General features: G+C 45.2%; 1 protein-coding gene across 1 annotated transcript in view; it reads right to left on the reverse strand.

Moving 5' to 3' along the window:
• LOC125723415 (G-protein coupled receptor family C group 5 member B-like) overlaps positions 1-26,862 on the reverse strand; it is a 337,495-nt gene that overhangs the window by 130,717 nt on the left and 179,916 nt on the right. The gene's annotated exons all lie outside the window — the stretch shown is intronic.

The following is a 26,862-nucleotide window of genomic DNA, read 5'->3' on the forward strand; positions in this document are numbered from 1 at the left end:
TCCTTGTCTTGTTTTTGACCCCTCGTGGTCTGCTTTTGTTTTTATTAGTGTCTCTAGTGTTTTTCCCCTTTCCTCCTTTGAATCCCTGAGTGAGTCGTCCACTCTCTGTTTCTGCTTGCTCCATGACACGCTGTCGCTCTCAATCCGCCCTGGACTTGTGACAGTATTTCTGTTTTTGCTTTTGTTTGGACGTACTGAGTTTAGGATACCTAGCTTAGAAGGAATAGTTCAGCCTGTCATGTGTAACGTTGTTAAATGCGCTGATATCAGTGTTATGTCACAGTACCAGAAACTTAAAATGGTACATTTTGTTTTCTTTTTGTTTTCTTGCAATTACTACATACAAATGTTTAATGTTTTGCTGACATCTAATTAGAAAATAAATGCATTTATGCTTAAAATTATCTTTTTGTTGTCTTCAATCATTTCAACCGGTGAAAATGACCTGAAATCAATGAGTTTGAACACTGGACACTACATTCCGTGTTTGTGTATAAAGTCATGTTTAGCGGACATGCGAGTTCATTCGTATCCTTTTCCCCAGAGACAAAAAGTAGGCTAGGCTAATGGGAAAAAAAACACAAAAATATATAGACCTAATGTCAGTGTATTATTCATGAGGTTTTGTAATATCTGAGACCAAATTAAACTTAATCTGTGTATTTAATGGATTTATGTGCTATTGCTACTGGTTTAATTGGTAAATAGGCCTTTTTCCAAGCAATTGGGATAAATGGGAATGTTTTACGTTATTGATTTAGCTTTAATCATGAAGTACCAAGCTTGATATCAATCCATGTCTAATGTGACATATTCAGGACATGCAAAGTCTATACACATAGGCACAGACTATGGCTGGGATTCGTGTGGCCTACCTTCCAGATGGGAGGCCAACACTGCATGGTATATATTCTTTAAATTTATTTAATATTAGTTACATAATTACTCATATAGACCATGTTAATACTTAACAGTGCATGTAAAGAAAATTATACTCTCATTTGACATTAATGTGTGAAGTGCATGTAAGTATGGAATATCCATCCATTGGCTGTAGCACTTATCCTATTCAAGGTCAAAGCCAGAAGCTATGGATGCAAGATTGGGACAATAGGAGCTGACCCTGACAGGAAGCTCATCTCATAATGATATTCCCCACACCGTGCTACTTCTTGCAGAGCTTTGCTGGGGTAGGTGGTGTGGCTATCATACCAGCCGGCGACGCATCCAGTTAGGATGCTCTTGATGACACAGTTATAAAGTGTCCTGAGGATAAGGGGACTTGTGCCACACCTTTTAGCTCGTCGGAGGTAGAAGGGCCGCTGCTATGCATTTGAATTTTTCCCAATATGATATATGTAGCGTGGAAAAAGTAACCATATCAGTTTACATGGGCTTCTACAGGGGGTTAAGTATCCATCCATCCATTTTCTGAAGCCACTTAATTCCAACTGGGGTTGCCTGGGGACTGGAACCTATCCCAAGAACACTGGGCACAAGTGGGAACCAACCAACCAACTGCGCCACCATGCTGCCCCCGTGTTAAGTATGATAAGTAATATGACAAATGTCATAGCTTAGCTATGGATATGCATAAAATGTACGGAAAAACGACGTGAACATCTTGTTACTGGTTCATAATCATAGTGAGAATATCTTATTGTTATGCAAATGTTAGTGCTTCCTTTGTTTCTGATTTGTGTCTTCAGGATCTCCAGGGCAGCTTGTGGACAAACAGGAGGTGACGCCTATGAAAGGAGACACTGTCAGTATTCAGTGTCACTATACTGACATTTACATTGACATGATGTGGTGTAGGATGGGCAGGGGCTCCTGTGTAGAGAATTCTGGGAGTTTGGATGGGAGGCCTGTGGAGCTCAGTGATGAAAGAGTTAATAAAGTGCTCAGCGTCACAATGAGGCGACTGGAGAGGAAGGACACGGGCTGGTACCTGTGTGTGGCAGAAAACCTGCAGACACTCCTTCCTATTAAAGTCAATGCACAACTACACACAGCACTGAATGTAAGTAATTAATTAAAATATGTGAGTCGTTTATACTCTATTACAAATAAATAAAGGCTAAATGGATCCCAAATCTTTCCCTCGTGAAGGAAGTTGGTGCATTTTTGTGGGAAGAATCTGTTTGGGGGAGGGGGCGTGCACTGTACTCACTGGGGTATTACCAACAAGCACCAGGGTGAACAAAATACTCAGCTAAAGTCAGAGCAAAGCTAAAAAGAATGAAATTAAGCAGTTTTAGCTGACTTTAGCGGACATTCTTATAATAAACTCATTTCTTACGGGTATTATACTTGATATATGAAGTATGTTAACACCCCTTGGCCTAGATTTGTGATCTTTCATTCCTCTGAATCCTTTGCTCATCCCGATTCAAATTCATCCATTGCCGTTAATTTCCTTATTGGATTTTCTGTCATTCTGAATTTTTCAGAAAACCTAATTATTTTGCACAGGACAAAAATTTTGTCCAATCTTCTACTTTGTAGTTTGGCACCCTGACAGAGGCCCATCCAAAATACTGGCTCACCAGATTTGGGTTTAATCCATTCATTCCTGTAGCAACACCATCAGGTCAAATTTCAAGATATGTTTCTGCATGTAAATTCTGAATTCTTAAGCCTGGGATTATGATCTTTGGTGTGTTTAAAGCCATGGCTTGTCTAACTTCGATTGCACTCATTAATTAAGTCTGTCATATTGTCATTTTGAATATTTCTGAAAAAAAAGTTTTTTGGAAACCTAGGCTGTTGATCCAATCATCATCAAATTTGGGGTGCATCATCTAGAAGGGATTGTGACCAAAAGTTACTAAAAGTCAGATGCTATGGCCACTATCATCCAATGAATTTGATGACAAAGCCACTGAACAGGATGTGTGGCCATATCTCAACAAAACTTGGATAAAATTGATTTGGTGACTGGACTTGGGGCCCAATTCTGAGGAATAAGAACAAAAATAGTGTCATTCCACCACTAGGTGGTGTTGCAATAAGTAAACATGCCTTGTGGCTAATAACTGTTGAATGGATTGATCTAGGGGGGCGGCCTGGTGGTGCAGTGGTCAGCACTGTTGCCTCACACCTCTGGGACCCGGGTTCGAGTCTCCACCTGGGTTACGTGTGTGTGGAGTTTGCATGTTTTCCCCATGTCGTCGTGGGGTTTCCTCCAGGTACTCCGGTTTCCTCCCACAGTCCAAATACATGCTGAGCCTAATTGGACTTGCTAAATTGCTCGTAGGTGTGCATGTGAGAGTGAATGGTGTGTGAGTGTGCCCTGCTATGGGCTGGCCCCCCATCCTGGGTTGTTCCCTGCCTCGTGCCCATTGCTTCCGGGATAGGCTCTGGACCCCCCGCAACCCAGTGGGATACAGGAACCATTCCAAACATCTGAATGCTAGTATTTCTGCACTCTGACTCCCCAGATAATATGAGGGAATAAAAAAGAGAAAAGTTTGAGATGAAATTATTTGCAGTGTCTTCTAGCAATACACTACGAACTACATCAGAGAAATTCTATTACTATTATATGGAGGTGGGTAACAAAATATTTCTATTAAGGGAGTCAAATCATTAAAAACCTTGACACATTTTAACTGTCAGAACTGGCAGTGGATTGTTTTTAACAATAATAAGAATGGATGATTTATTTATGTAGCTGCTCTGCAGCCCCCCAGCACTGCATGTTGAGGCATTATGCTTCCTCCCCTGATCACCTGTCAGCGGTGCGACCTCATGTGTATGACTGCTGTTAGAGAGTCTGTTTAAACATTTCCTGAAGTGATTCACTTTTGAGGGCCTTCATGGTGGTGCTGTGGTTATCACTGCTGCCTCACAGTCTTCATGGCTCCATGTGTGTGGAGTTTGCACGTTCCCCCCATGTCGTCGTGGGGTTTCCTCTGAGTACTCCGGTTTCCCCCCATGTCGTCGTGGGGTTTCCTCTGAGTACTCCGGTTTCCCCCCATGTCGTCGTGGGGTTTCCTCTGAGTACTCCGGTTTCCCCCCATGTCGTCGTGGGGTTTCCTCTGAGTACTCCGGTTTCCCCCCATGTCGTCGTGGGGTTTCCTCTGAGTACTCCGGTTTCCCCCCATGTCGTCGTGGGGTTTCCTCTGAGTACTCCGGTTTCCCCCCATGTCATCGTGGGGTTTCCTCTGAGTACTCCGGTTTCCCCCCATGTCGTCATGGGGCTTCCTCTGAGTACTCCGGTTTCCCCCCATGTCGTCGTGGGGTTTCCTCTGAGTACTCCGGTTTCCCCCCATGTCGTCGTGGGGTTTCCTCTGAGTACTCCGGTTTCCCCCCATGTCGTCGTGGGGTTTCCTCTGAGTACTCCGGTTTCCCCCCATGTCGTCGTGGGGTTTCCTCTGAGTACTCCGGTTTCCCCCCATGTCGTCGTGGGGTTTCCTCTGAGTACTCCGGTTTCCCCCCATGTCGTCGTGGGGTTTCCTCTGAGTACTCCGGTTTCCCCCCATGTCGCTGTGGGGTTTCCTCTGAGTACTCCGGTTTCCCCCCATGTCGTCGTGGGGTTTCCTCTGAGTTCTCCGGTTTCCCCCCACAGTCCAAAAACATGCTGAGGCTTGGAGTTACCGAACTGCCCACAGGTGTGCATGTGTGTGTGAATAGTGCATGAGGGTGCCCTGCGATTGGCCAGCGTCCCATACTGGGTTGTTCCCTGACTAGCACCCATAGCCTCTGGAATAGACTCCAGACCCCCTGCAATCCTGAATAGAACAATGAATGGATTCACTTTTGATACCATCACAATTATGTGAATAAGATAACAGGAAACAATAAAATGAATATAATGATGCTACCTAACAATAATAACATTTTCTATGGCGTGTATCCAGTGTTCAGCCTGGTGTCCATTCCTGGAGGCACAGGTACAGTGCTGTGCAAAAGTCTTAGGCAGCCAATGAAAATGTTTACAGCTATTTGTCTGAGTAGAAAGCATGTATTGGCAGTCAAAAAAAAGTCAGAACTGAAACAGTAACCCAATAAAAAGCAACTTGAATTTCTCCTGTTTTCCAAAAAGCGACTGATACCTTGTTGGATGGTTATAAGAACACGGCTTTGGTTCCCAAACCTCTCCTCAGCTCAGCCATTCCATGTGTTTGTTAGATCTCACAACCAGCTCACTTAACTTAATTGATTAGCTCTGCCCTCAACAAAAGGAACAGCAAGCAGATTATTGCCGAAGCGTACCCCCAATATTTAATTTGGCTACATTCGCCCCTCCTATAAATATGCCTTTGCCTTTATACTATTAAGTTGTGCCCCCCCCCAATATCAAACTCTCTCCTACACGACCATGTGATGATTTGTTTAATACTTACTTAATGCATTAAGTTCATTCATTAAAAAGAAGTGTGACTGAGCTGTCACCTGAAAGCACTGTGCTACAGTGAGTTCTGCTATTACATTAAATGCTGGGCAGCACTACACAAATGCATTAACACCAACAGGCTAAATTTAAAATCAGCAACCCCGCCTGCCTTCTTTAGGAAAGCACTGGCCAGGCCATATCTGTGGTGGAGTTATGCCAATTCCAGGGGACCACGAGCACCATCATGGTGGGACATGCCTCCATCACCAACAAAGTCCAGAAAAGACTTTTCTTCCTACATGAACTCAAGAAGCCTGCAACCTTAGGGGGGAGCAAGTGGCTTCGTGGGCTCAACCTTTCAACCTGTGACCAGAAGGTCACTGGTTCAAGCCTGGGCTCAGTTATGTTTGCAGGTTCTTCAGCAAGGCCATTCACCCCCAGCTCCCTAGGTGCTGCTACAGGTGGCTCACATTCACCCATCCACACACAACACATTCATACTCCGGAGGCAGAGGCTGCCATGCAAGGCGCCAACCTGCACGCCGGGAGCAATTTGGGGTTCAGTGTCTTGCTCAAGGACACTTTGATGGGGTCAGGAGGAACCAGGCCTTGAACCGGCAACTCTCTGGTTACTAAACGATAGCACTACCTCCTGCACCATCATCTTCCCCATAAGATGGGGCAAGTTGGGGGAGGTGTGAACAGAATTTACTCACAGGGAATAATTATTATAATTATTATTAGCACAGGGGGCGGCATGGTGGTGCAGTGGTTAGCATTGTTGCCTCACACCTCTGGGATCTGGGTTCGAGTCTCCACCTGGGGTACATGTGTGTGGAGTTTGCATGTTCTCCCCATGTCGTCGTGGAGTTTCCTCCAGGTACTCCGGTTTTCCCCCCCACATTCCAAAAACATGCTGAGGCTAATTGGAGTTGCTAAATTGCCCATAGGTGTGTATGTGTGAGTGAATGGTGTGTGAGTGTGCCCTGTGATGGGCTGGCCCCCCATCCTGGGTTGTTCCCTGCCTCGTGCCCATTGCTTCCGGGATAGGCTCCGGACCCCCCGCGACCCAGTAGGATAAGCGGTTTGGAAAATGCATGGATGGATGGATTTTGAGGAAAATTATATCTCAGTAATTATTGTTATCACCCAGCCCCAGTCTGACAATATGCAGTCCCAGTTTACTCCAGTGGGCCCCTGGTAGATGTAGAGGATGTAGTGGTGTCTCAAAAACCTTTGCAGACTTGTCAGACCTCTGAAAAAATGAGGTTACATGTAGATATCTGAGAGTGTATCAGTGCATCCATACAAGTGAGACAGCGGAGTGAATATGGCAGCCAGACCGGAATCAGAGGCGTCTCTTGAAATGATGTTTCGCAAGGCTGGGCTGAATAAGACAAGCGCGGGTCTGTCCACAAATAGCCGATTCACAGTGAGAAAGCACCTCTGCGCCTCATCAGTCCACTCAAATGCGGCTTCTTGATGCAGGCACAGAGAGGCTCTACTACTGTGACATAGTTGGGTATGAACTTTGCATAGCAAGAGAGCAGATTTTGGAGAGAGTGAAGGCTGGCAGCATCTTTGGCAGCAGGGGCCTGTGCAGTGGCTTGCAGGTGCTCTGTGTCAGTCTCAGTGCAGTTTGAACCTGCAGCTTCCTTGGCCGAAGTGGTATTTCATTTCATTAATGAACATTAATGTTGTTTTTACCGTGGGGAACAAAATTATACCAGGGCTGCACCCTTTCCTCTCACAGTGTATACCAGTGTTGATGGTAGCAGTGGTATTTCAAAATGAAGTCGAATTTAGCGAAAAAAATCTTTCTTCCAAGTGTGTCGTGTTGCTGTTCATGTGTGTAGTGAAAGGCATGTGTAGGAGCCTAAATGCAGTTCATATGAGTTTGAGTAATTAAGAGTAAAAAAATATTCCTTCAAGGTAAGTTCATTAGTTTGACAAACATGATTTTAAAAGATTAAGATTTACTTGATCTACTTGTTGATGCTTAAAAGCGGGACTTTTAATGTAGTTCTGATGGACACTATTGGAGTGCTTTTATTATGATAAGGGGTGCGGATTTCTCATGGACTGAATATTACTGTAGACATTCTTTTGCTGGATGACCCTTATTGGACAGGCTGCTTTGGACTTACCTGCTCGTCACGTTAAAATTAGATTGAACTTATATCAAGAATTTATTATATTGATTTTTAGAAATTATATCTCAGTAATTATTGTTATTGTTTTATCACCGAGCCCTAGTCTGACAATATCCAGTCCCAGCTTATTAGGGCTGTCAATGGATTAAAATATTTAATTGTGATTAATCACACAACTGTCCTTACTTACTGTCCATACTGTTGCAAACTAAATTGTGAATTTATTCAACATTTACCATTTATGCAAAATACTGTGTGTCATGATTCCCAAATGGCAGAGTCAAGTCATGTTCATGGTCGTTCATGTGAGCTGTATACAGAAACTATACTTATGATTCCATTTGAAGAGTTCATGTAATGAATATGGGGCTCTAATGCAGTGGTCTAATGGTCCCTCCCTGCCTTTATTGGCAGGATTTCTTATCCTTTAATCCAAATCGCCACCCAGTCAGAGAAGAGTATGTATCTGACCATGACAAAGGAAAGCAGTGACAGCGAGGTCCTGCTCTTCAAGCTGGTCAGTGACCGAGGGCGAGTGGGCTGTACCGGGCCGTCACAGAGACGCACACCTTCTACAGGAGAGCCAACGCACATGAAATGCTCAGTGGAATGGCAGAAATATCAGCTCGAAGAACCATCAAGGATCCAAATATGTTCAGAGGACAAATGAAACAGCAAGACGAGAAGCAGTTTGCTGGAAAAGCTCTGTCACCAGTGTCAGTACTTGGGGTCCCATGATGCTGTTGTGTACATGAGATCGTATCTACTTGGGGTCCCATGATGCTGTTGTGTACATGAGATCGTATCAACTTGGGGTCCCATGGTGCTGTTTGTAAATAAGATCGTATCTACTTGGGGTCCCATGATGCTGTTGTGTACATGAGATCGTATCTACTTGGGGTCTCATGGTGCTGTTGTGTACATGAGATCGTATCTACTTGGGGTCCCATGATGCTGTTTGTACATGAGATCGTATCTACTTGGGGTGCCATGATGCCATTGTGTACATGAGATCGTATCTACTTTGGGTCCCATGGTGCTGTTGTGTACATGAGATCGTATCAACTTGGGGTCCCATGGTGCTGTTTGTAAATAAGATCGTATCTACTTGGGGTCCCATGGTGCTGTTGTGTACATGAGATCGTATCTACTTGGGGTCCCATGATGCTGTTGTGTACATGAGATCGTATCAACTTGGGGTCCCATGGTGCTGTTTGTAAATAAGATCGTATCTACTTGGGGTCCCATGATGCCGTTGTGTACATGAGATCGTATCTACTTGGGGTCCCATGATGCTGTTGTGTACATGAGATCGTATCATCAGTGCTACTGGTTATCATCAGAGCTCTTATAAAACCAAAATCACATCCGTCATTTTCTGCGTACACAGTGAAATTCTGAGCATATCCAAGCCCAGGTAGATAGTAGCTTTTGAACGACTGCTTCACTTTATACTCCTTACTTTTACGTCAAGCACATTAATGTAGTAGGTGGATGCGAGGAAGTTGTCCTGGCAAACATTTAATCTCCACCACACTGTCTGAGCTGCATGCGTCAGAGGTTTGAATGGTACCATTGCGAGCTGAGAAGGAAGGAGATGTTTGTTTGTTTGTTTTTCTTGAGTATGCTCTGTCGTCTCTAAAGTGCAGGATTATTTTTTTTATTGTCCAAGATGCTAATTTTCGGTAAAATCTCTAAACTGTCCCTTATTCTACATAAAGCAGACGAGTGCTTTGCTTTGTAGAAAGAGCACAGCTCAGTGATTGACTCTCAGCCATGGACAGGAACTGCCTCTGGAACCAGTCCTGATAGTGCTTCTGCTGGCCAAATTGGATCTGCAGCCACAGAGAAAATATACAGAGTGACAGAGATCCTTGGCTCCATACTGACCTGCCGTTAACAGTGTGAGTAACCGTAGTCCTATCAGCTAAGACACGACACAAAAAATACATGCAGAAAATAAATGTGTTTTTAAACTACTAGAAACACCCACAGGGTCAGTGTCCAAATGAGTCGATCTACAGAATTACTACTTAACTTGGTATAAAGAAGGTCTCAGCTATGTGGTGTACGTGTGTGTGCGCTTTTACCCTCGAGGTCACACTTGGTATAGACTCTACATGAATAAACTCTATTTAACGTATATAATATTATATGTGTATTTATAATTTTCTAGAAACACAAAACCCACTGACCTTGACACCAGAATGTGGTGTCACAATTGTTTAGGATGTTATTGTATGCAGTAGCATTACAATTTCCCTTCACTGGAACTAAGAGGCACACACCTATTCCTGCATGACAGTGCCAATCTCCATGAAGACTCCGTGTTATGCCATGGTTGGTGTGGAAGAACGTGAGTAGTCTTCAAAGAAGCCCTGACCTCAACCCCAGTGATCACCTTTGGGATGAATTTTAACACTGTCTGCACCGTAGGGCTCCTTACTTGACATGAGTGCATGACCTCACTAACACTCATGTGGCTGAATGGACAGAAATCTCCACAGCCACACCCACAATCTGCTGTAAAGCCTTCCCAGAAGAGTGGAGCTTATAATAACCGTATAATAACCGCTCCTCTCCTGGAGCCGACACCTTATCGTGGTGGAGAGGTTTGCGTGTTCCAGTGATCTCAGGAGCTATGTTGTCTGGGGCTTTATGCCCCTGGTAAGGTCACCCAAGGCAAACAGGTCCTGGGTGAGGAACCAGACGAACTGCGGCTCAGAAAACCCCCTATGAAGAAAACAAGCTTGGAACCACGGTTTCCCTTGCCCGGACGCGGGTCACCGGGGCCCCCCCCTGGAGCCAGGCCTGGGGGTGGGGCTCGATGGCGAGTGCCTGGTGGCCAGGCCTACACCCATGGGGTCTGGTCGGGCACAGCCCGAACAAGGCACGTGGGTCCCCCCTCCAATGGGCTCACCACCCATGGGAGAGGCCACAGGAGTCGGGTGCGATGTGATCTAGGCGGTGGCCAAAGGCAGGGACCTTGGCGGTCCGATCCTCGGCTACAGAAGCTAGCTCTAGGGACATGGAATGTCAACTCTCTGATGGGGAAGGAGCCTGAGCTGATGCGCGAGGTTGTGAAGTTCCGGCTAGATATAGTCGGACTTACCTCGACGCACGGCTTGGGCTCTGGAACCAGTCTCCTTGAGGGGGGTTGGACCCTTTTCCACTCTGGAGTTGCCCGCGGGGAGAGGCGCCGAGCGGGCGCGGGCATACTTATTGCCCCCAGGCTGGGTGCCTGCACATTGGGGTTTACCGCAGTAGACGAGAGGGTAGCCTCCCTTCGCCTTCGGGTGGGGGGACGGGTTCTGACTGTGGTTTGCACTTATGCGCCAAACGGCAGTTAAGAAAACCCACCCTTTTTGGAGTCCTTGGAAGGGGTGTTGGAGAGTGCTCCTCCTGGGGACTCTCTTGTTCTGCTGGGGGACTTCAATGCTCACGTGGGCAACGACAGTGAGACCTGGAGGGGCGTGATTGGGAGGAATGGCCCCCCTGATCTGAACCCGAGCGGTGTTTTGTTGTTCTTCTTCTGTGACTTCTGTGCTCGTCATGGATTGTCCATAATGAACACCATGTTCAAGCATAAGGGTGTCCATATGTGCACTTGGCACCAGGACACCCTAGGCCGCAGTTCAATGATCGACTTTGTAATTGTGTCATTGGACTTGCAGCCGCATGTCTTGGACACTCGGGTGAAGAGAGGGGTGGAGCTGTCAACCGATCACTACCTGGTGGTGGGTTGGCTCCGCTGCTGGGGGAGGAAGCCAGCCAGGCCTGGCAGGCCCAAGCGTATAGTGAGGGTCTGCTGGGAACATCTGGCAGAAGCCCCTTTCAGGGAGAGTTTCAACTCCTACTTCCAGCAGAACTTCTCCCATATCCCGGGGGAGGCGGGGGACATTGAGTCCGAATAGGCCATGTTCCGTGCCTCCATTGTGGAGGCGGCTGACCGGAGCTGCGGCCGTAAGGTGGTCGGTGCCTGTCGCGGCGGCAATCCCTGAACCCACTGGTGGACACCGGTGGTAAGGGATGCCGTCAAGCTGAAGAAGGAGTCTTATCGGGCCTTTTTGGCCTGTGGGACTCCAAACGCAGCTGACAGCTACCGGCAGGACAAGCGGGATGCGGCTTTGGCGGTTGCTGAGGCAAAAACTCGGGTGTGGGAGGAGTTTGGTGAGGCCATGGAGAACGACTTCCGGACGGCTTCGAGGAGATTCTGGTCCACCATCCGGCGGCTCCAGGCGGGAAAGCGGTGCAGCATCAACACTATTTATGGTGGGGATGGTGCGCTGCTGACCTCAACTTGGGACGTTTTGAGTCGGTGGAAGGAATACTTCCGATATGGAAGCAGAGTGTGGGGACTCAGGGGTGGACTCGCCTATTTCTGAGGTCACAGAGGTGGTCAAAAAGCTCCTCGGTGGCCGGGCCCCGGGGGTGGATGAAATTCGCCCGGAGTTCCTCAAGGCTCTGGATGCTGTGGGGCTGTCCTGGCTGACACGCATCTGCGGCATCGCGTGGACATCAGGGGCAGTGCCTCTGGATTGGCAGACTGGGGTGGTGGTCCCCCTCTTTAAGAAAGGGGACCGGAGGGTGTGCTCCAACTATAGGGGGATCACACTCCTCAGCTTCCCTGGTAAGGTCTATTCGGGGGTCCTGGAGAGGAGGGTCCACCGGAATGTCGAACCTCGGATTGAGGAGGAGCCGTGTGGTTTTCGCCCTGGCCGTAGAACAGTGGACCAGCTCTATACTCTCAGCAGGGTTTTGGAGGGTTCATGGGAGTTTGCCCGACCAGTCTACATGTGTTTTGTGGACTTGGAGAGGGCATTCGACCGTGTCCCTCGGGGAGTCCTGTGGGGAGTGCTCCGGGAGTATGGGGTACCGGGCCCCCTTTTAAGGGCGGTTCGGTCCCTGTATGACCGGTGCCAGAGCCTGGTCCGCATGGGCGGCAATAAGTCGGACTTGTTTCCGGTGAGGGTTGGACTCCGTCAGGGCTGCCCTTTGTCACCGATTCTGTTTATAGCTTTAATGGACAGAATTTCTAGGTGCAGCCAGGGCGTTGAGGGTGTCAGGTTCGGTGACCTCAGGATTAGGTCTCTGCTTTTTGCAGATGATGTGGTTCTGTTGGCTTCATCAGACCGTGACCTTCGGCTCTCACTGGAGCAGTTCGCAGCCGAGTGCGAAGCGGCTGGGATGAGAATCAGCACCTCCAAATCCGAGACCATGGTTCTCAGCCGGAAAAGGGTAGAATGCTCTCTCCGGGTTGGGGATGGGGTCTTCCCCCAAGTGGAGGAGTTTAAGTATCTCGGGATCTTGTTCACGAGTGGGGGAACGATGGAACGGGAGGTCGACAGGCGGATCGGTGCGGCGTCAGCAGTCATGCGGGCGCTGCATCGGTCTGTCATGGTGAAGAGAGAGCTGAGCCAAAAGGCGAAGCTCTCAATTTACCAGTCGATCTACGTTCCTACCCTCACCTATGGTCATGAGCTATGGGTAGTGACCGAAAGAATGAGATCGCGGGTACAAGCGGCCGAAATGAGTTTCCTCCGCAGGGTGGCTGGGCTCTCCCTTAGAGATAGGGTGAGGAGTTCAGTCATTCGGGAGGGACTCAGAGTAGAGTCGCTGCTCCTCCGCATCGAGAGGAGCCAGATGAGGTAGCTCGGGCATCTGATTCGGATGCCTCCGGGACGCCTCCCTGGGGAGGTGTTCCGGGCATGTCCCACTGGGAGGAGACCCCGGGGAAGACCCAGGACCCGCTGGAGAGACTATGTCTCCCGGCTGGCCTGGGAACGTCTCGGGATCCCCCCAGAGGAGCTGGATGAAGTGGCCGGGGAGAGAGAAGTCTGGGCTTCCCTGCTGAGACTGCTGCCCCCGCGACCCGACCCTGGATAAGCAGAAGATGATGGATGGATGGATGGATGGGGGACTCAATACAGTATGAATTATGCAACAAAAATAAGAACAGAAATCAGGAAGGGGCAAATACATTTTCATGGCATACATATAAGATATGTATACTGTATGTGTGCTTTTTAATCTAAAGATAGATATAGATCTAACGGTTTTTCTCTCTCTACAAAATTAGAAAAACACTTATAATAGTGTTATTTTTATCAGAGCAGTTCATTTTTAAACAGCCATGGAATGAATATGTACATATTATGTATGTATATCATTGTGCTCAGAACTTAACATTTTAACTCTCGCATCAGAGACAGTTCTTTACAACACGAAGCAGAAAGCGAGACGACATCGCCCACCATGATCTACCTCGGCTCAGATATGCTCAGAATTTCAGTGTACCTGTCATGACCTGCGCGTCCAGTCCTCGTGTGTGCCACGCCCCCTCCTCGTGTGTGCCACGCCCTCTCATCATCCACGTGTGCTTCCCCGATTGTGCCCAGCTGTTCCCTGTTATTTCGCCCTCTCAGTTGGGTGTCCGTCATTGATGTTAGTACGTCGCTGTATACCCCCATCAGCCCTAATAAACCCTTGTTTGCCCGTATCCTGCCTACCTGCCTCATCCTTCCCCGCTTCCTGCCTGCCTGTTTGCCCGTCCAACCTGCGAGGCATAACAGTACCCAAAAAATTACATGAATTTGCATCAATACTTATTTGTGTTAACATTAAAATGTGGAAAATAAGACGTAAAATGGTCGAGACTTAACAGTAATGACAAAAGAAATAAAGGAAATAAAGGAAGAAGAAATATCCATGTGAAATGTGACTAGCAAGCAGAAAATGATAATACTTATAAATAAAAGCCTCTGATGTGTAAATAGGAAAGGCTGGGCTTGCATGTCTATAGAAACCTCTGAGCTAATGGGAAAGCTGTTCAGTAAGCAGGGTCTATAAAAACATACTTTCTACTGAACGCTCAGTAAGGAAGCTGTTTTAGATTAAAGGCATAACTGAACCTTGGGATTGATACTTCCAATATCTAAATTCTTCTTAGTTTGAGTAACTTGGAGTCACATGCTGATGTGAATTAAATAATGGAGTCATGCATTGTAGTCATGAAGTTAAAACACATACTTAACTTCTGGCTGTGCCTATAATCTTCCTTAGATACACAGAATAGTTTCAGAATCATTTAAAAACTTTTTTTATTTATTCATCCACATGTCTACAAAACACTGCATAGAATTCAGCAAAGTGGAGGACCTGAAATTGCATATTTTACAACAAACAAGTCCTTATGTCTATTATTTATTCATTTGAAATTATTTTAAATGTTTATACAAAATCAAATTTTATTGACATGGAAGAATCACATTTGAGTACATAGATCTTATACAGTATGTTTGGATTTATCAAATCTGGCATATGATCTGGTTTAAAAATCAGTATATTGTTATACAGGTTGATTTAGTTCTTGTTAAGATTATTGTTTTTCTTTGTTGTATTGTAACTTCCTAAATTAAAATAAGAAAATAGACAAACAGGTAAAAAAAATAATGCAGTACCCAAAAGCATTCCTATTACATAATCATATTTTCTGTTTATTTAAGCCCATGTAAAATATAACATGCCTAGCCAACAAAATACATCTCATCCATAGAATCAACACACTACTTGTTAGCAGGTGGAAGTGGAATGATGGAAGGGGGGTTAGGATTGTCATCAAATACCATGTCACGGCAAAAGAGGAGAACTTCCTTGCCAAGGCCAAGCTTGTACTGCCAAATGTACATTTTAGAGTTGGGCTGCAGAGTCAGGGTCATGGTCTCTGCCACCTCAGTTGCTTCTTCCCAGTTTTCATTTTCTGTGTTGACACTGACTCCCCCATATTCTGCTGACAGAGAGAACTGGTATTTGGCAATCGCTGCTGTCAGAGCACCTGCCTGATACGTGCCGCTTATATTCACTTTCCAGTTGTGCTCGATACTCGATGACTTGGATTTGGTAAAGCCCACTTTCCGGGTTATCTTCTTTTCCCAGGTTACGGGAATTTCTGAATCATTGGAAATCATCTTAATGAGATCCCATTTTCCAAAGGCTGGGCCATGTGTCTGACCAAGCCCTCCAGGAAGGAAGTTAAGAACATGGATGAACTGAGAATGTGTCTGCTTGGGTATCTTTGTTAAGATTATTAGTTTTGTGATACTGGATCCCCCACTCATCTTTTGACTTGAGAAAGTAGGAGTAGCTCTTTGTGCCCCAGTAGTATAGGCCATCGTTGCAGTTGGGATGCAGTTGGTATTCAACTGTATCGCTATCCTTGTTCATATTGGACGTTTTGTGATACACGCCTCTGCTCTTAAATATTATGTAGAAATAACCATAAGCAGACAGATAGTGATCACCCCCTTGACAGTTTGGGTGCAGGTTATACACCACAGCATCAAGATCTTTGCTCATATCAGACACATAGTGTTGCCTTTGATGATGTAGAATGTGTTATTGTCAAAGGCCAGATAGTGGTCTCCACCCTGACAGGAGGGATGCAAGCTGTAAATCGTGAGGTCAGAGCCTCGGTGGAAATTTTTTGAGTACATGAAACAGCCAAGATCAGAGCGAATTATATAATAATTCTTATCTACACCACAGAAATCAACCCCTTTGGCTTTGCTCTTTGGGAGGATCCCGGCCATCTTTTTTCTGAAAAATGAATAAACAGGATGGCTGTCATCAAAAGCATCAGTATTTTCATGCATTCTACAGCACCGGGCGGGAGGAAATTGGAACAAACTACAGAGAGTTATACATAAGAAAAAACAAATAAAAATGAAACATTGGTTAACCCTCTGGGGTCTTGGAGTAGGGAACACACTTTCACTGACTGCGGCATGGTCACACAGTTAAGTAGCATGAAGGTGAGCCAATCTATGAAAGTAATATTTATCATATGCCAAAGTGAAATTAATTAATAGAATTAAGTAGACTAACAGAAAACAAGGCAATAATATTCACAAGGATACTTACAGTTAAGCTGGACTGAAAAATACAGTGAAGTACAGTCTTCTGCAAGAATAAGCAGTAATAGATGATTAGAAGAGCCTCTATATATACTGTACAGGGAAATGATTTCACAATTGTGCCTTAATTTGTCTAATTCCTGAGAAAGTCATAAAATGAGAAACAGGATTGATACCATTGTGAAATTCTTTTGAAAAATGTTTCCTCATGGCTTCTGACTGAGGGAGGGTATGGGTTGGGCTGACTGGGCCTTTAGAGTTATTTCTTATTCAGAAAAACATTCTACTGTCAATATTGTTCTACAAGCAACATATAAATGGTTTATTTCCTCAAACTGATTTGATCTGCACTTCACATTTACATTTACATTTAAAGTATTTAGCAGACGCACTTCTCCAGAATGATTTACAACCAGTGCTTTGTAGTCCGGGGGTGTTAGTGGAATGTGTATATATACATACACACATATTATTTTTTAAATAGAGAGAGTGGACAGTAAGGGGGGGGGGTATTTGCCCTCTGGAGTCTGAGGCCTCTCAGGCACTTTCAAGGTAGTCTGACATGCCTTGATATTTTAAAATATTTTACCTATCTAAAAAACATTTATCCCAAAGTGTTACATGTGGTTTTATTAAGCACAAACTCAGCACCATTAACCTGACACCACTTAGAATGTTGTTATTCTATTTTTTTGTTAAAAAAAACTTTAAACATTTACTTTTCAAGAACCTATTTTCAGATATGCTGAGAAATTGTAAAAAATCACATTATAAACATCTCTAGCCAAGACGTTTGAGCTCTGAAGCTTATAGACACGGGTTGGCTACACATAGGCGAATGAGACATTCTGAGAGACCCATCAAAGGTTTGCATATTTTGGATTTGATGTAAACTTTATCACAGCCGAAATCCCAGGCCATCGGGTATTGTAAAGGCTGGGATCCCTTTTTAAACATAATATCCGAATTAAACATCCCCCTCTCGACCGTCGGTAACATTCAAGCTAGGAATACCCTCATCGATCTTAAAGATTACAACGTAAATGCAGCGGGGGGTCCCCCACAACCCTCCTCCCCTCTGAAAAATTACAGAAAATTTTGCACGGACTTCCCTCACACACTACGAGATTCCTCCTCGGAATATTATTTACGGCCTTTAAAAGGTACCCCTTATGTTCAGTGGATAGATTACAGTGATTAGAATTCAATGATTATGAGGCATGCAAAAAAATAAGAAAAGCCTACTTAGAATGTTGTTTTTCTATTAACCGTCAGAGTACAACCCCATAGTCTCTTGAAATGAAAGTCCCTTGAGGCAGTGGTAGAGGAAAAATGCAACATGGGCCCCGCATGTGGATTAAAAGTTGTCTTGAACTTGACACGTATGTGAAAAGGGGAGGGTGGAGGGGCTGGACAGGCCCCCACCTCATTTAGGGGGGGGTGAACACCCAGATATGCAAACGGGGAGAAACAAGATGCAGCTCTAGTAGTCGGTGCCAAAAAGAAACTGTAGCTTTATTTGCTTTGCACAGCTACAGCCCAAATACACACACAACACACACACACACATATATATACACATACATACACACACACACATACAGGTATATAGTGTTTAACAGGACAACCTGAAACCACAGTGGTTTATGGAGACACCCCTTTCCCACTGTCCTATCAACACAGAACACCAAAATTTTTTATTTATTTAGTGTAAATAAGATACATCCCACTTCAAATTTAAGTTAGTGTGTTGAGATCACAAAGACCTTAAACATCTCACAATTCACAGGCTTACAGGGACATAACATTTTTATTGTTTACCAGGACATTTGGGATTATAAAGTCGGTTGATGTACAATACACAAATTTAACCATTATCTGGTATATGAGGACTGACATGGATTAAGAAGCCAGTACATATAGTACATAATCAGTCACTTTTACACAAGGTCTGTTTCTAAACCTTAGCTAAGACTGGATTATAAAATCTTAGAGCTCCTCTTGAACACAAAATATAAGTAAAAGGTAAAACATTGACTTACCTCTAAAACGTACAGTGAAACCAAGTATTTCTAACAAACTTACTCAAAACAGCTCAAAAAAGCCAAAAGGATGCTGGACATAAGCTCACTAAAACACATTAACAAGATTTTTGAAATACCATACTAGAATTAACCTAAATATTATGAAGCAATACCTATAGTCAGTAGGTATTCATATAAATTACTGAGCTGCCTGGCGTCTAAAAGCTACACCCTTGTTCCGTACATAGTCCCGAATATTCTGTTGTGAAAAAGTGAAAAAGATATATTAAAGTTGGATGTTCTGCTTTAATGCAGGCCTCACATTCTATTTTAGAAGCTAAGTATCCTTTCATAATGTGGTTCTTGAAGTGATTCATAACAGCCCTGGTCTCTGCATCAGACCATGGTCTTTTCACGGATGCAATTTTTCTGACTTTGGTAGGCACTAAAACAGACAGACAATAACGTTAATGTTAAACATACAGTCATTCAGACCTCCTCATTTTCTGTACATGTTACTGTGAGACACGTTTTCATTTTGTCATTATGGGTTAGATTAACAATCAAAAATATAAATTTTATCCATCCATCCATCCATTTTCCAAACTGCTTTTCCAACTGGGTCGCAGGGGGTCTGGAGCCTATCCCGGAAGCAATGGGCACGAGGCAGGAAACAGCCCAGGATGGGGGGCCAGCCCATCGCAGGGCACATTCATACACCATTCACTCACACATGCACACCTACGGGCAATTTAGCAACTCCAATTAGGATAAACCCAATAGGATAAGCAGTTTGCAAAATGGATGGATGGATGGTATTCACCAGCTGCTTAAGGACATGTGCTGTGTCATCTATCGATGTTGCATTTATTGCCATGTTTGCCCATAAAATTAACAAATGTGAATCTATAATTGAGCTGGAGTAGAATATACTGAAAACAGTTGTCTGTTTTAGTGCCTACCAAAGTCAGTAGGTTGGGTAGTCAAATTCTGGAGGGAAAATCAAGGTGCGTAGCAAATGTATCATGGATGTGCCATTAGGTATGGAAACAAGAATATGAACGGAATACTCCATAAACAACTCATGTAAACACCACGATCAAAATACTGACTTAAGAATAAAGTCAATGTTCAGAATATTGCTGCATATGTAACCATAGCCAATGACAGCCTTTCCTACATGAAGAATGGTTTCCTCTGAATATGTAAGAGATCCTACTGAAACCGTAGGATCACTGTTTGTGGAAGTCACTGCTTCCATGTAATTCATATCAGTGTTTGCACCTGAAAAATAACATTTAAAAGAGACATTACACTAAATTATTTACATTGTAGCACTGCTTAACCCTTTAAATACACACTGACCCATGAACTACATTAATAAAGGCTTATGCTTATCCGTTTCCAGTCAGGAGAACTGCAATGAAAACAGTACCTTTTATCACAAATAGCATTCAAAAACAATAAAAGTTGAATTTTTGAGCACAACATTTTCAGATTTGGTTATGGGGTAAGAAAATCTCTTAAAAGGTTAAGTAAGAGGTATATAACTTTTTAAAATATGTGCCATATGGGCAGTGATATCCTTAGATGGACATTATACACAATGCTAAAAAAAATAAAAAATAAAAAATCTAAGCTCTCTCTGACTTGGAGATAAAAAGTGTAGTCTTGATTCCACTCAATTTCTGAGCTTAATGCACACAGCTAAGGTTATTAAGGGCGGAATCTCTATGACAATAATCCTTACCTTATGCAAAATATCCATAATTATTACAGTATACTTACCGTTACTTATTGAAGCAGAATCCAGCGAATCATTGGTTTTAGTGTCATTCTCTTCACTCTCGTCGTCTTCATCATCGTCTGTGAAATCTGAGTGAAGTTTTAAAAAAATTCATGCAAATTACCTTACAATGAAACATATGACTTTTTAATTTGCTGTTTTACTTATATTTTAAAAGACGTCCATTACAGTACCTTCAGTTTCATCTAGAGATTTTCCCTTAAGTCCTGAAAGCTTCCCCTTCCCCAGTGCCAGCAGGAGCTTTGAGATCTTGGTTAGCTGTATGGTAGCTTCAGGAAGCCGATAAAACTCTCTGTGCACTCTAATGCCATGACCCAAAAAGTCTGCCAGTTGATTCATTTCATTATTTTTTAAGTTGAGTATCTGAGATGTTGTTGCAACTTGCTTGCGCAACTGCGTAGATCTTAAGTAGTCTGGCTGCTTTGCCCCACATTCAGTTGCAAACTTTTTTCAGGCAGTCATGCCCTCTGTAATGGCCTAGACACTTTGGAATAGCAAACAAATATTGATTTTTATCAAGGACTCCACATACCTTTCTGTTCTCAACTAGTAGGCCCAGGGCCTTCAAGTCATCTGGAGTCAACAACACTGCCACCTTCCTGTCTTTCTTGCCCTTGAGTTCAATCCTAGTGAAGTGGTTACACAGTCTTTTCTCGTATTCGAACAACCCCAGTTCTTCGTTACTCTGTGGGTTCTCTCTGTCTAGAAAATTCCTAAGTGGCATCTTGGAGACTTCCCCAGAACGTCTACGGTTGAAAAGTATTACTTTTGTAAGTATTACTTTTTCCAGTTGAGCGTAGTTCTGTTCAGATGAATCTTGGTTTAACATCAGCATGGCTGACACTGAATTTTGTTCTAGATGCTTGTTTAGCTTCTGAATGCCTTCTGTAAGGGGTAATCTGGGAGACTTGTTGTATTTCCTTTGACTTACAGTAAAAAGGGCAGAGTGGGACACATGCTCTGTCCACTTTGCCCGATAAAGTGTTTGGAATGCCTCTGCAGCATCCCTCAGCTCTTTGTCTTCACTAATAATTGCATTACAACGTATAGTTTCACTGACTTTTAACAGTGAGTGCCCGATCTTCAGGGCCACGCTTGGGCTTTCATAGGAGTTGTTCTCTGTACAGTAACCTCCCGCTTTCCTTGCTGCCTCAACCGTGTCTGTGGAATTCTTTGGTTTAATTGCATCCTCCAGTTTAAAGACGACATTTTTCTCCCGCTGGTTTAACAAGAATTTTCTTAGTTCACATAATTTTTGACAGATATATTCATGTTTTGTCTTATCGTGACCATGTCTATTGAATAAATACTTACCACAGACAAAGCAGAAATGTGTTTCACTTTTGGCCACAGTAGTTGAGGATACTGCCTGACAAATATCATTTGTTTGTTTTTCTGTCTGTCTGCTGCTGTCAGAATCCTCTATATTTTCAACAGCATTTCTATTGATAGCTAAATCCACAGAGTTCTCCATGTCAGGGCTCATGCAAACGACTGCAGGTTCAGTAAATGACTGAATGTTTGGCAAGTTTGTGACCATTACTTGACTATCTAGTTCGGTGTCCGTTTCAGAATCTGTAGTGTCAGGAATGTATTCTTCCCCTGAAGACACTTCTTCAGAACTTGTTTCAGACAAAGCCTGTTTAGAATCATTCAGAAATACAGGATTAGTTAGCAGTACATAACAGTGATAATTCAGTATTTGCATTACTGTATTCACCCATGCTTTCTTCTTTCAACAGTTAGTGTGCCACACCTTTGTGCAAACTAGAAAAAAAAAAATCATTATCACATGCATGTATAATAAGCACAATGGTATGTTTCAAGCTGCTACACCACTTCAAATAGACCAATGGATACTGACCTTTACATTTTAGCCCACACCACTTCAGTGAGGAGAATGGCCCAGTGCACACCTGACATTTCTGAAATGAAAACAGATCCACTTCGATAAGAGAATGTTTCTTACAATCTAAACATAGAAACAAATTATATTTAAAATGATTTTATTATGTAGCAGTACCTAGCACTGTTCAATATCATACAAACTCAATGAACAAATAAGTGCTAGAACACACTCTCCCAATCAACACAGCATGTTAATTTCACTAGTCATTTAACAGAACTGCTGCCTCCACGCTATACAACTTTTATTTTGTAGGAGCGATATAGGGATGTCCCAATTTATATCATGGTTCTAGTAAACAAAATATTTTAGTTTTGTTTTATTCACAGAACAGCCACTTTATTGGAGAATAACGTTTAGTTTGGATATACAAAGGAAGAACATGATTAGCTATGAAAACCAGTTACACCTCTGTAAGCACTACCAGTTTAACCAAGGCAGCTTTTTAACTTTCAGTGGAAATTACAAACAACGTCAAACATAAATGTACAATTTCTGGGCCAAATAAAAAAAATCATTGCTAAAAAACAAATTCGACAATGATAACGATGGTTGATCACATAAAACCTATACATAAGAACATACTTTTACATTAAATTTCATTCAAAACACAATATAGTACACTGACCTCTGTCACTGCATTTTATGTTCTCTGAATGAACTTTTAGAAGGTCTGGTGATCCAACCAATACTTCCTGATGATAGAATGGTCAGTTTTCAACAAGTTTCAGAAATCTGGATTTGCTTACTAACAAGTTATGAATTGTATGACCAACAAAATGTAATTACAAAAATGATTTCTACACAAGATGCACTCAGAGAGGGTGATTTTAAAGAATTACTTCATACAGAAACTAAAATGCATTTCATGGCTTGTGATACTTTGACTGCTGAGCAAGAAAATTCTTATAGATTGAAGAGACAAATCTCTGATGCAGCATTTAACGTCAAAATGGTACTGAAAAATCTCAAATGATGCATAATCCAAATGTCAGATATCCAATAATTTACTCATCATGGCTTAAACATATGACAAATACTGCTATATAAACCATTTAGGACATCCATGAATATTTCACACACGAAAGGCCAGCTAATGTATTGACATGAAGGCTTCCCTGTCGTTCATTGGCCAGTAATGCTCACTTTTTCCACACTCCAATCAAGTGAGAAACAGATAAACCTTTTCATCACTTCATTATTACTTGTGAAAAAATAAAAAATATATAGCACTTAAACTTCGTGCTATTTTTGAAAATTACATCACTGGCAATAGCAGAGAGACTTGTGATTTTTTTTTTTATGAAAAGAGACAACCGTCAAAACAAAAGCTGTGGTAATGCCTACCTTTCTGGAACAATTAGAACTTCCACTGTTCTCTGTATTATCATTACTGGCTGGGGCATCTAAAAGGAGGATGAAATCCATCCATCCATCATCTCCCGCTTAATCCGAGGTCGGGTCGCGGGGGCAGCAGTCTCATTAGGGAGGCCCAGACTTCCCTCTTCACAGCCACTTCATCCAGCTCTTCTGGGGGGATCCCGAGGCATTCCCAGGCCAGCCGAGAGACATAGTCCCTCCAGCGTGTCCTGGGTCTTCCCCGGGGCCTCCTCCCAGTGGGACATGCCCGGAACACCTCACCAGGGAGGCGTCCAGGAGGCATCCTAATTAGATGCCCAAGCCACCTCATCTGGCTCCTCTCAATGCGGAGGAGCAGCGGCTCTTCTCTGAATCCCTCTCGAATGACTGAGCTCCTCACCCTATCTCTAATGGATAGCCCAGCCACCCTGCGGAGAAAACTCATTTCGGCCACTTGCACTTGCTATCTCGTTCTTTCGGTCACTATCCATAGCTTATGACCATAAGTGAGGGTAGGAACATAGATCGACTGGTAAATCGAAACCTTTGCCTTTTGGCTCAGCTCCTTCTTTACCATGACAGACCGATGCAGCGTCCGCATAACTGCTGACGCCAAAACCGATCCGCCTGTCGATCTCACGCTCCATCCTTCCCTCACTCATGAACAAGACCTCGAGATACTTAAACTCCTCCACTTGGGGAAGGACCCCCTCCCCGACCCAAAGAGAGCATTCCACCCTTTTCCGGCTGAGGACCATGGTCTCGGATTTGGAGGTGCTGATTTTCATCCCAGCCACTTCACACTCGACTGCGAACTGCTCCAGTGAGAGCCGAAGGTCACGGTCCGATGAGGCCAACAGAACCACATCGTCTGCAAAAAGCAGAGACCTGATCCTGAGGGCACCAAACCGGACACCCTCAACACCCTGGCTGCACCTAGAAATTCTGTCCATAAAAGTTATGAACAGAATCGGTGACAAAGGGCAGCCCTGGCGGAGTCCAACCCTCACCGGGAACGAGTCCAACTTACTGCTGACAATGCGGACCAAGCTCGAGGACCGGTCGTACAGGGACCGAACAGCCCTTATAAGGCAGCCCGGCACCCCATACTCCCGGAGCAGTCCTCACAGGACTCCCCGAGGGACGCAGTCGAATGCCTTCTCCAGGTCCACAAAACACATGTAGACTGGTTGGGCAAACTCCCACGCACCCTCCAGGACCCTGCTGAGAGTATAGATCCACTGTTCCACGGCCAGGGCGAAAACCACACTGCTCCTTCTGAATCCGAGATTCGACTATCCGACGGACCCTTCTCTCCAGCACCCCCGAATAGATCTTACCAGGGAGGCTGAGTAGTGTGATCCCCCTATAGTTGGAACACACCCTCCAGTCCCCCTTCTTGAAGAGGGGGACTACCACCCCGGTCTGCCAATCCAGAGGCACCGCCCCCGATGTCCACGCAATACCGCAGATGCGTGTCAACCAAGACAGCCCCGCAATATCCAGAGCTTTTAGGAACTCCGGGTGGATCTCATCCTCCCCCGGGGCCCGGCCACCGAGGAGCTTTTTAACCACCTCAGCAACCTCCACCCCAGAGATAGGTCAGTCCACCCAGACTCTGCTTCCTCATTGGAAGGCGTGTTGGTGGGATTGAGGAGGTCTTTGAAGTATTCCTTCCACCGACCCACAACGTCCCGAGCTGAGGTCAGCAGCGCACCATCCCCACTGTAAACATTGTTGATGCTGCACCGCTTTCCCGCCCTGAGACGCCGGATGGTGGACCAGAATCTCCTCAAAGCCGTCTGGAAGTCGTTCTCCATGGCCTCGCCAAACTCCTCCCATACCCGAGTTTTTGCCTCAGCGACCGCTGAAGCCGCGTTCCACTACCTATCAGCTGCCTACGGAGTCCCACAGGCCAAAAAAGCCCGATAGGACTCCTTCTTCAGCTTGACAGCATCCCTCACCACCAGTGTCCACCAGCGGGTTCGGGGATTGCCGCGGCTCCAGGGACCGGCTACCTTACTGTCACAGCTCCGGTCAGCCGCTTCAACAATGGAGACACGGAACATGGCCCATTCGGACTCAATGTCCCCCGCCTCCCCCGGGACATGGGCGAAGTTCTGCCGGAAGTTGGAGTTGAAGCTCCTCCTGACAGGGGATTCCGCCAGGTGTTCCCAATAGACCCGCACTATACGTTTGGGTCTGCCAGGTCTGACCGTTTTTCTCCTCCACCAGCGGAGCCAATCCACTCCCAGGTGGTGATCATTTGACAGCTCCGCCCCTCTCCTCACCCGAGTGTCCAATACATGCGGCCACAAGTCCGATGACACGACTACCAAGTCGATCATTGAACTGCGGCCTAGGGTGTCCTGGTGCCAAGTGCACATATGGAGACCCTTATGCTTGAACATGGTGTTCATTATGGATAATCCATGACGAGCACAGAAGTCCAATAACAAAACACCACTCGGGTTCAGATTAGGGGGGCCGTTCCTCCCAGTCACGCCCCTCCAGGTCTCACTGTCATTGCCCACGTGAGCATTGAAGTCCCCCAGTAGAACAAGAGAGTCCCCGGGAGGGGCGCTCTCCAACACCCCTTCCAAGGACTCCAAAAAGGATGGGTATTCTGAACTGCCGTTTGGCGCATAAGCGCAAACAACAGTCAGAACCCGTCCCCCCACCCGAAGGCGAAGGGAGGCTACCCTCTCGTCTACTGCGGTAAACCCCAATGTGCAGGCACCCAGCCTGGGGGCAATAAGTATGCCCGCGCCCGCTCGGCACCTCTCCCCGCGGGCAACTCCAGAGTGGAAAAGGGTCCAACCCCCCTCAAGGAGACTGGTTCCAGAGCCCAAGCCGTGCGTCGAGGTAAGTCCGACTATATCTAGCCGGAACTTCACAACCTCGCGCATCAGCTCAGGCTCCTTCCCCATCAGAGAGTTGACATTCCATGTCCCTAGAGCTAGCTTCTGCAGCTGAGGATCAGACCACCAAGGTCCCCGCCTTTGGATACTGCCCAACTCACACTGCACCCGACCCCTTTGGCCCCTCCTACAGGTGGTGAGCCCATTGGAGGGGGGACCCACGTGCCTTCTTCGGGCTGTGCCCGACCAGGCCCCATGGGTGCAGGCCTGGCCACCAGGCGCTCGCCATCGAGCCCCACCCCCAGGCCTGGCTCCAGGAGGGGGCCCCGGTGACCCGCGTCCGGGCGAGGGAAAACGTGTATCCATGTTTTTGTACATCATAAGGGGTCTTTTGAGCTGCACTTCGTCTGGTTCCTCACCCAGGACCTGGTTGCCTTGGGTGACCCTACCAGGGACATAAAGCCCCAGGCAACATAGCTCCTGGGATCATTGGAACACG

Source organism: Brienomyrus brachyistius, unplaced genomic scaffold, assembly GCF_023856365.1.
Source record: "Brienomyrus brachyistius isolate T26 unplaced genomic scaffold, BBRACH_0.4 scaffold48, whole genome shotgun sequence".
Taxonomy (NCBI): domain Eukaryota; kingdom Metazoa; phylum Chordata; class Actinopteri; order Osteoglossiformes; family Mormyridae; genus Brienomyrus; species Brienomyrus brachyistius.